A 10,140-nucleotide genomic window follows, 5' to 3' on the forward strand; every position below is an offset into this window, starting at 1 on the left:
TCTCTCTCTCTCTCTCTCTCTCTCTCTCTCTCTCTCTCTCTTTCTCTCTCTCATTTCTATATTACCTCCATTAATCGCAAACTAAAAATGATAACCTTGATTTTGCTCCCAGAGATGACTACATACTTTTAGACATGTCAGGAAATAACATGTGTTTCTTTGTTTTAAATTTGTATATCCACGTATCTGGTGATTGCTTTAAAAAATAAGATTGTGAAACTGAGATTTTCTTGTACTAGCTGGAGTGACCATGCTACAGAGATCAATATTAGGCCATCCAATCCCAACAATACAACTATGGAATCTGGGACTTTACGTATCTTCTAACCATCAACTCATGACAGAAAAGATACAATGTCATACCATTAACATTAGCTTAGCTTATGACGGCTCATGCTATCAGACTGAAGCTAGGACTTCCCTATGCAGTCACAACAATGGAATCCTGGGACTTTAAGTATCTTCTAACCATCAACTCATGACAAAAAGGATAGAATGCCATATCATTAACATTAGCATAGCTGATGAGAGCTCACGCTATCAGACTGAAGCTAGGACTTTCCTATGCAATCATATTAAAATTCTTTTTGGCAATAACCAGAGGACTGCCTCTAGAACAGGATGATGCTGCCCAACTAACAATTTTTCAGAAACACTGGCCATTGGAGGTAAACAATTATACCAAGGACCTTCTCTTCTGGCATTTTCAATTGGGAAGGCTGCTCTGTCCACCCTATGATATCAGCCTTGGGAGACAGTGAAGTGGAGAATGAATGTGAACCCTATTTCTGTCATAAATAATGTGAACCCTATTTCTGTCATAAATACCATGACCAAGTTCTGAAGGAAATGGGTTACTTGGCTGACACTCCCACAGTGTCATGAATTCTTGAGGGAGGTCAGGGCAGAATCTCAAACAATGCTGGATCTTGGAGCCAAGTGATGAGCCAGAGGTCATGGAAGGTGCTGCTTACTGGCTTTCACTTTATGATATATTCAGTCTACTTTCATATAGAACCAGGATCAGCAGCCCTAGAGGCAGTCCCCCAATGGACTGGTCCCTCCCATTAACCTCTAATTATAGGAAAATGCTCTACAGGCTTGATGACAGCCTATCTGGAAGTATTTTCTCAGTTGGGGTTTCCTCTTCTCAGATGGCTTACTTTTGTCAAATTGGCATGAGACTACTTAGCACAGACTCTTGTCTGACAAGATATATAATGTAAAATATTTATGTTTTTTAAGTATATTTTGATATTGCATTATAATGATATGCCTTAGAAAAGGATTTACTATAAGCACTCTTCATTCTGCAGCCTGACTGAGTCAAATGGTTCCGGGCATCTGAATAAACACTGAAGGTGGACTTGTAAGTTATAAGACAATTTGTATTGAGATGCTTTCTGGTGAATCTTATTACAGATCTTACACTTTAAGGAATAGGAAGTATTAAAAACTAACTTACAGAAAAAAGGGTGTTTTAAAAGAATTTTGTACAAAATGAACATGATGAGAACAGAAACAAGGAATTTTCTTCTCTTTTTTTTTTTTACTTTTCAAATTTCTTGAGGTTTGAGCTAAGGGCAAACAAGCAGTGTCTAAAGAAAGTAGAGAAACTAGGATGCAAAGAGAAACAGAAGAATCCTGATGGAATGAAGTCAGGGGTTCGGGTAGCTGACAAATTATTCTCTATGCTTGAGTGCGTACCTGATGATGCACTGAAACAGAAAGTAGAATGGAGAAGTGTGTAGGAATTCTCGAGGGGCCGTATGCATCATTTTGTTGATGTCAGAAGCAAATGCAATGGATAAAAGACAAAGCTTCATTTGCTTGCTCAGGAACCACTATTGACTTTACCTGGCATAATTTCTCTTCTGGCACAGGAACCAAATATAAGAAAATAGATTTGCCCTATAACTAGAAATTGAGAATAATCTGAAAATACACACATACAGGCAAGCATGCATTCACACACACACACACACACACACACACACACACACACACACACACACGAATGCAAGGGCCTGACACAGAGAAAGAGAGTTGTGAGAGATTAGACTTTATGGTAGTACACAAAGAATTCCTCCCTGACACTTGAATAAGACTTTAGGGTTAGATGAAATCAGTCAAGTAAAAACAAAAAGCAAAGGAAAGCCTTCCACACAAGAGCCCTAAAGATAAGCAGAAGATTTCCCACAGAAAATGGCTCATTGTGCTGTAAAAGCTGAAATAATGATTGGGAGCCTGGGGAAGAAACTAGGGGCAGGTCATGCAGAACCTTGTATTGCTGGTCGGGAGATCTGAGTTTTGCTCTATGGGCAATATGCTCATAATGTGGTATTTTAAGCAAGTCTCAAATGTGCCCTTTATTTTCTACAAGAGGATTGGGGAACATTCAGTGAGGAATAAATCCATGGATTAACGGTAAACGGATATAGAAAGACGTAAGCAAATCAAGGTGATGGCAATGCTTATGAAGAAAACTCATCAGACACAGGGAATGCTTTGAACTTACAAATAAGATTTTGGTGAATATGATTCATTTCAGATTCAAGGATGGAAGATACAAAAATTAACTTTTGGATTTGGAAATTAGCTATTTTGGTAGTAATGGCATTTAAAGAGGATAAATATGAATAGAGCATATTTATTGTGAATTAAATTAGGTAATAAAAGAAAAGATATTTGAAATTAAGGGGAAAAGACTACATTGATGATTATGACTGAAGCATTGATAAGTAAGGTTTTAATAGGGAAAAACTGGGATTAATTTAAGTAATAAAAGAAAAGATGATATTTGAACTTAAGGAGAAAGTGTCAAGTTTATGATTATTGCTGAGGCACTGGTAAGTAAGGTTTTAGTACGGGGAAAATATCATATTGATGAGTTGGTTGAAAACAAAGGGTATAACTTGCTTATTGGTGAGCAAAAGGTCAAGAACAAGAAGGCTCCTATATTGGATTGCAAGATTAGAAGTTAACAATAAAACACAAATCACTGTTAGAGTGAATAAAAGTGTAACAACTTTAAATGAAAGACAGGACACTGTTCTTAAAGTTTCCAGTGTGACTTATAAGACATATGTGCAAGGAACAAGCTTGAATGTAATTATCAGTTGCTGTAGAGAATGGATTTGTAAGCTGGTGCTCAGCAAGAATGCCAGGAGACTGGAAAAATCACTAATATATTAAAACCATTCATCTTTTGTAAGAAAATATAAGCTACGATATGGTCTGAATAACTTTCCAAATAAACCTGAAATACACCATATAGAGAGACCACAAAATATCTCTAATGGTGGAATGTATCTCATATGAAGCTAAATACCAAGGAGGAACACACATGTGCCAGTCTGAACCTTCAGAACTTATTTGTCTCCAAATGATTACATATTTCAAAGCCTGGCACCCTAACATCCTCATTAACTTCACGTTAAAATATATTTTTCTATAAAAAGGTCAAAAGAAAAATATTACAGCACCTTAAGTCATGACCTCTATTTATATTTTAATAAGAACAGATAATGTGGCTTTGACATACCAATGCCTCTCACAAGGACCCATGATTGGAAAATCTACAGTTTCTCAGAAGAACTCCCTGGTTGCAGTTCTATAAAACCATCTCTGTCTCCTTTTCACATCTCCATTCCTTTTGCACTTCGTTCTCAGTTCACTTTGCCCTTTGCATTACTTTCCCACCTCCTGCATTATTCCCTATTGAGGCTGTAACACATTCCAACAAACTTTTCTTGGAGTTTGAAGTCACCTAGGGGCTAGCTTCAGTGTGTTCGCAGGCATACATTCATCTCAAATTCTATAAAAGAACCATTTTTTAGCCTTTGGAACATGTAAAAGTCACCTCTATCGTCCTTCTTCGCACCTGCACCTTCCTCAGTCTTTAAAGTCAGCAGGTTAGCACCTTCAAATTCTCTTTGTCCCTAATCTCTTGATCTATTGTTCACTTCCTTCTTTGAGTTTCTCATTTCCCCTTTTACTACATGGACCTTTGTGATTACATTAAGCACAGAAAACAGAAGAAAATTTCCTCCTTTTAAAATAATTAATTCAATCACATCTGAGTTCTTATAATTATTAATAAAGCTATTAGAATTTATCCCTTTACAAATAAATATTTTATTTATTATAGCATTAAATCAAAGAATCATCCAACCACAGAAATAGAAGTGTTGTGCATTGAACAACCAATTTAGAAAAATCCTTTGGGTGTGTTTAAAATCATCATTGGTTGTCCATTTGTCCTTATTGAAAGGAATGAGAGGAAACACTATTTCATCATGTATTAAGCCTGAAACCCTACTAGTTCAGGAAAGCCCTTGCACTAATTCTCTATCAGCAAAGATACTGGGGACATAAATAAGGGGAGATATCAGCACACATTAAAATTTAATAAAATATATCCACTTGATATCTTTATGCAGATAGAAAGTTGAGAAATAGATGGATTTTCTTTTCTATGTCCTTTATGAATTATAGGGTGCAAAATAGTTAGCACAACCTCCTATAGCATAATTTGTCAAAAAATTATTTTTCTTTGTTTCAAGAGAGGAAAGGTTACTGCATGCAACTAGAAAAAAATTAGGAGTGGGTTTTAATTCATGAAAAGAAGCTCAACCAAAACAGGAATAAAGCCAGGAATCTCAATGCAACAGAACATCAAATCTAAACAACAAACAAGAAAAACAAAAACTAAAACTAAACAAACAAACAAATAAATATATAAAAATAAAGATAATACAGAGCAACGTAAGTCATGTGAGGATGGTTCTAGATATATGATTTTTTTCTTAACTTTTCTTTAGGTAAAATAATTGGGCATAGAGACAGAAAGTCTAATTGCCTTACAAGCAAAATGAAGGGGACACATACAAGAGATATTCATATGGGCTACTTAAAAGGCTTTAGCAGCAGATTGCAATTTGCATTGTGTACTTTCAAGATGTTTTTATGATATATATATGTGGTAGGTGGCATATTCATAGTGGTAATGTGTGAAACTTTCCCAGGGAAGACAGGACACAGATGTCTATTCATCTCAGACAGGGAACTGATCACACACCAAAGTAACTATTATACCAAAGTCCGACATGGAATCCAGTGAGTTTGCTGTATCCCTTACAGGAGTATGATCTAGAGATTACTACAGGAGTAGGGATGAAGTTCTATCACTGAAAAGTCCACCCCCAATATGTGTGAGGACTCAAGAGAACTGCAACCTTCGGGCTCTGTGCATGACTGGAAGGCACTCAATAAGTTAGAGCTCTTTCCAGGAAGGTCTGCTGGTTTGGATCCTTCCATAGCACCTGTATAGCTGTTTTACAACTTCACTGGACTTTGGTAGGGACCTGATGTATCTTTTTACACCTGAGAATCATGAAATGATTTACTTCCGGAGTCTCCTGAGTTTCTCCCAGGTTAGATGCTTAGAAGAAATTGGTCAACACATAGCATAACCTTTCTCTTCCAAATTAGATTTTCCTTCTTCCTTCTATGACTACCCATGAAAAGCAAGTAGTGTGATATGTTTGGTGTTAAATCTACTATGTAAGTTATATAATATAAAAACATCTTTTTTAGTCTTGAGGCTTGTTTTCACACAAATATAGAGGAATGTAACCAGATCCTCATCTTTCTCCCTGCACACAATTCATCCTCAAGTGGAGCAGGGCGCTCAACATAATAGCTGACATCCATGATCTGTTTTGACCCCCATTGAGAACGTTTTGATTTTTGTCATAGTCATCGAAGAAATGAATTTTATTATTTTAAATTCTTTAACCCATATATGTTATTACTCATTAAAACCTTAGGATCTGTATAGATATTCAAGTTGACCAACATGATTTATTGAAGATACTGTCTTTCCTTCAATGTATATTTGTAGGTTTACCGGTCCCACTTCTGCTGCATCACAGGGTTTGGCTACTTGGGGAGGCAGGACAAGGGAGTTGACCTCCTTGCTTTACACCACCCTGTAGCAGGGCAGGTGTTGGGCTGTAGGGGAGTCCCCCCATCCCCACCCAGCTCCAGGGTAGGAAAGTGCAGTCTGAGGTGCAGTACAGCCAGCGCTGACTCCAGGGTCAGGGTTGCTGGGCCTGCAAGGAGCCTGGGCCATCTGGTTCTCAGGCACTAGGACATTCACGAACAGCTGGATGCTGCAGATGAACTGGAAGGCCTTTCCCATGGCTCCCCACGACAGATCCTAATGAAAAGAGAGTCCATGGTTTTAAGACATTTATTGTTATGGCAGAAAGTGTATGTGTAAAACCATACCCCACTTCTTAGAGTGGGCCTGAGGTTAAATACCTTTTGTAAGGAGGAATGTCTGGGAAGGAAAGCTTATTGGCTAAGCTTTCCAGGCCTTTAGGTAACTCATTAAAATGGATATCTGTCTAAAGCCTATGTGACCACAGGTCATTTCCTCTGCAAGAGGAGGGGTTTGGGGCTTTGCTCTTACATGACTGATGGACACAAATCTATGGGGGTGGGGAGGCTGCAGCTAGTGACAGGGGCCTGGTGCCCAGGAACAGGCGAAGCCCCTTCAGTGTTGACAGGGTTTTGAGCCTTAGCTCAGTTGGGGACCAAACTGCCTTTCACAGTCACATATATATTGTTATCTTCTTTGTCAAAATAACTTAGCTGTTAATATTTTTATTTCTAATTCAAAAGTAGAAAGGAAAATGGTATATAGAAAGGACCTAGAGGGTATCATCCTGAGTGAGGTAACCCAATCACAACAGAACTCACATGATATGTACTCAGTAATAAGTGGATATTAACCCAGAAACTTAGAATACCCAAGATACAAGATACAAGATGCAAAACACATGAAACTGAAGAAGAATGAAGACCAAAGTATGGACACTTTGCCCCTTCTTAGAATTGAGAAGAAAACACCCATGGAAGGAGTTACAGAGACAAACTTTTGCTGAAAGGACCCAGATAGAGCTGTCTCTTGTGAGGCTATGCTGGGCCTAGCAAACACAGTCAGCTATTGGATGGATTACAGGGCCCCCAATGGAGGAGCTAGAGAAAGTACCCAAGGAGCTAAAGGGGTCTGCAACCCTATAGGTGGAACAACAATGTGAACTAACCAGTACCCCACTCCCACCCCCCAGAGCTCATGTCTCTAGCTGCATATGTGTCAGAAGATGGCCTAGTCGGCCATCATTGGAAAGAGAGGCCCATTGGTCTGGCAAACTTTAGATGCTTCAGTATCGGGGATCACTAGGGCCAAGAAGTGGGAGTGGGTGGGTAGAGGAGTGGGGGGGGAGGGTATGGGGGACTTTTGGGATAGCATTGGAAATGTAAATGAGGAAAATTCCTAATTAAAAAAAAAGTTCCTGTTTGAAATTGGAAAGACTGAGAAAATATGTTAGCATTAAAATAAATTTAATTGAAGCTAGTTTTATTTTGAACATAAACTTTTGGCTTTGGCTTTGTTTTATTTTGTGTTTTGTTTTTTTTTTTCTTTGTTTGGTCAGTTGTTTTTTCAAGGCTGAGTCTCACTATGTAATTCTGGCTACCCTGGAGCCAGTATGTAAACCAGACCTGCCTCAATCCCATAGAAATCTGCCTGCCTCTGATTCCCCAGTGCTGGGATTGAAGAAATATGTAACTACACACAGCATGAATATAGATTAACTCCATCCTTACTACATTTCAAACAACTTACTAGTAAGTATTAATAATATTGAATAATTGTATACTTCAGAAGCATTATATTAATAAAAAACATCTTTAAAGCTATCTTGTGAAGTACAAAATTTCTATGTCTATATGTCTGTATTTGACAACTAATAATTGAAAGCTAGAAAGAGTGAAGGTGACTTAAGATGACACTAAATGTCTGTATATTTGTGGTTCCATTCCTTTTTCCATTTGTTTATTTGTTTGTTTGTTTGTGTGTTTCTTTGTTTATGTACATCCAGTCCCATACCAGTTCCCTTTGCAGAGTCTTTTTGCTCATCCTTACTCCCCTTTTACTCTGAGAGTGTTGGGGCCCCTTTGCTATCCCCCAAGCCTGTCACATCAAATCTCTGAAGGATTAGGTATATCCTCTCCCTCTGAATGCAGACAAGGCAGCCCAATTGGAAAATGGATTGTACAGTCAGGCTATAGCTTTATGGAAAGCCCCCTCTCCAGTTGTTGGGAGACCCACGTGGAGACTGAGCTGCATATCTGCTACATATGTTTTGGGAGCCTCGATCCAGCCCATGTATATATGCTCTTTGATTAGTGTTTCAGTCTCTGAGAGCTCACAGGGGTCCAGGTTAGTTGACTATGCTGGTCTTCCTGTGGAGTTCCTATGTCTTCCTAGGCCTTCAATTGTTCCCCCACCTCCATCTAATGTTTGGTTGTGGGTTTCTGCATCTGTTTCAGTCAGCTGTTTTGTAGAGTCTCTCAGAGGACAGGTGTGCAAGGCTCCTGTCTGCAAGAGTCATTAATAGTGTCACAGATTATTGCTTGCCCATGGGATGAGTTTCAAGTAGGGCTGGTTATTGGTTGGCCATTCTGTCAGTCTCTGCTCCATCTTTGTCCCTTCAATTCATTTAGACAGGATACATTTTAGGACAAAGGTTTTATGGGTGGATTGGTATCCTTATTCACCATCTAGGGTTCCTGCTTGGATGTATGAGGTAGCCTCTTCCCTTGTCCCCACTGTTAGGCATCTCAGCTAGGGTCACTGGCATTAACTCCTGGAAGACTCATCCATCCTAGGTCTCTGGAACTTTCTGGATACTCCTGCCACATCCACAATGCTGGCAGCTACAGGTTTCTTTCCATTCATTCATCTGGCACCCTCGTCCTCTCTCCTGTCTCTGTCCACATCTGATGCTGCACCCTCTTTTCCTTCCCCCTTCCTTATCCTTCCTCTTTCCCTCTCTCCCTTTCCTTCCTATGATTATTTCAGTTCCCCTTTTAAGTGATATTCAAGCATCATCACTTGGGGTTTCTTTCTTGTTTAAGTTCTTTGGATCTATGGAGCGTATCATGGATATACTGCATTTTGTGGTTAATATCCACTTATCAATGGCTACCACCAGTTCCCCATCCCCCACTGCTACATATTTCTATTCAATTTCCTGACCCACTGTACTTCTTTCCTGTTCCTTCCAATACCTGATCTTGCCCCATTACCCCCACACTTCTTTCTAGGTTCCTTCTTCTCTCTACCTCCTATGACTATTTTATTCCCTGTTCTATGTTGGATTGAAGCATCTACACTTTGGTTTTCCTTATTTGTGAGCTCTATATGGTTTGTGGGTTATATTCTAGGTATTCTGAGCTTTTGGGATAATATCCATTTATCAGTCACTACATACAATGCATATCCTTTCAGGTCTGGCTTACCTCACTCAGGATGATATTTTCTAGTCCCATCAATTTGCGTGCAAAATTTATGATGTCCTTGTTTTTGATAGTATCCCTCTGAGTAAATGAACAACATTTTTATTGTCAGTTGAGGGGCATCTTGGTTTTTCCCAATTTCTGGTTATTACAAATAAAGCTGCTATGAACATAGTGGAGCATGTGATCTTGTGGTATAGAGAAACATCTTTGGGGTATATGCACAGAAGTGGTATAGCTAGATCTTCAGATAAACTGTTGTCAATTATCTGAGTAACCACCAGATTGATTTTCCTAGTAGTTGTAGCAGTTTGCAATACCACCAGCAATGGATAAGTGTTCCTTTTTCTCCATGTCCTTGCCAGCATGAGCTGACACTTGACTTTGATCTCATCCATTCTGATTGGTGTAAAGTAAAATTTCAGGGTAGTGATGGTTTGTGTTTTCCTGAAGAATGTGAATATTGAACATGTTTAAGTGGTTTTTGGCCATTAGAGATTCCTCTGTTGAGAATTCTTTGTTTACCTTTGAACACCATTTTTTAATTGGGTTATTTAGTTTGTTGGAGTCTATCTTCTTGATTCCTTATATATTTTGGGTATTATTTCTCTATCAGATGTAGGGTTACTAAAGACCTTTTCCCAATCTGTAGGCTGCTGTTTTGTCCTACTGACAATATCCTTTGCCTTACAGAAGCTTGTCAGTTTCAGGAGGTCCCATTTATCAACTGTTGATCTTAGTACCTTACCCAGTGGAGTTCTTTTCAGG

Source organism: Mus caroli, chromosome 3 (assembly GCF_900094665.2).
Source record: "Mus caroli chromosome 3, CAROLI_EIJ_v1.1, whole genome shotgun sequence".
NCBI classification, from domain to species: Eukaryota; Metazoa; Chordata; class Mammalia; order Rodentia; family Muridae; genus Mus; species Mus caroli.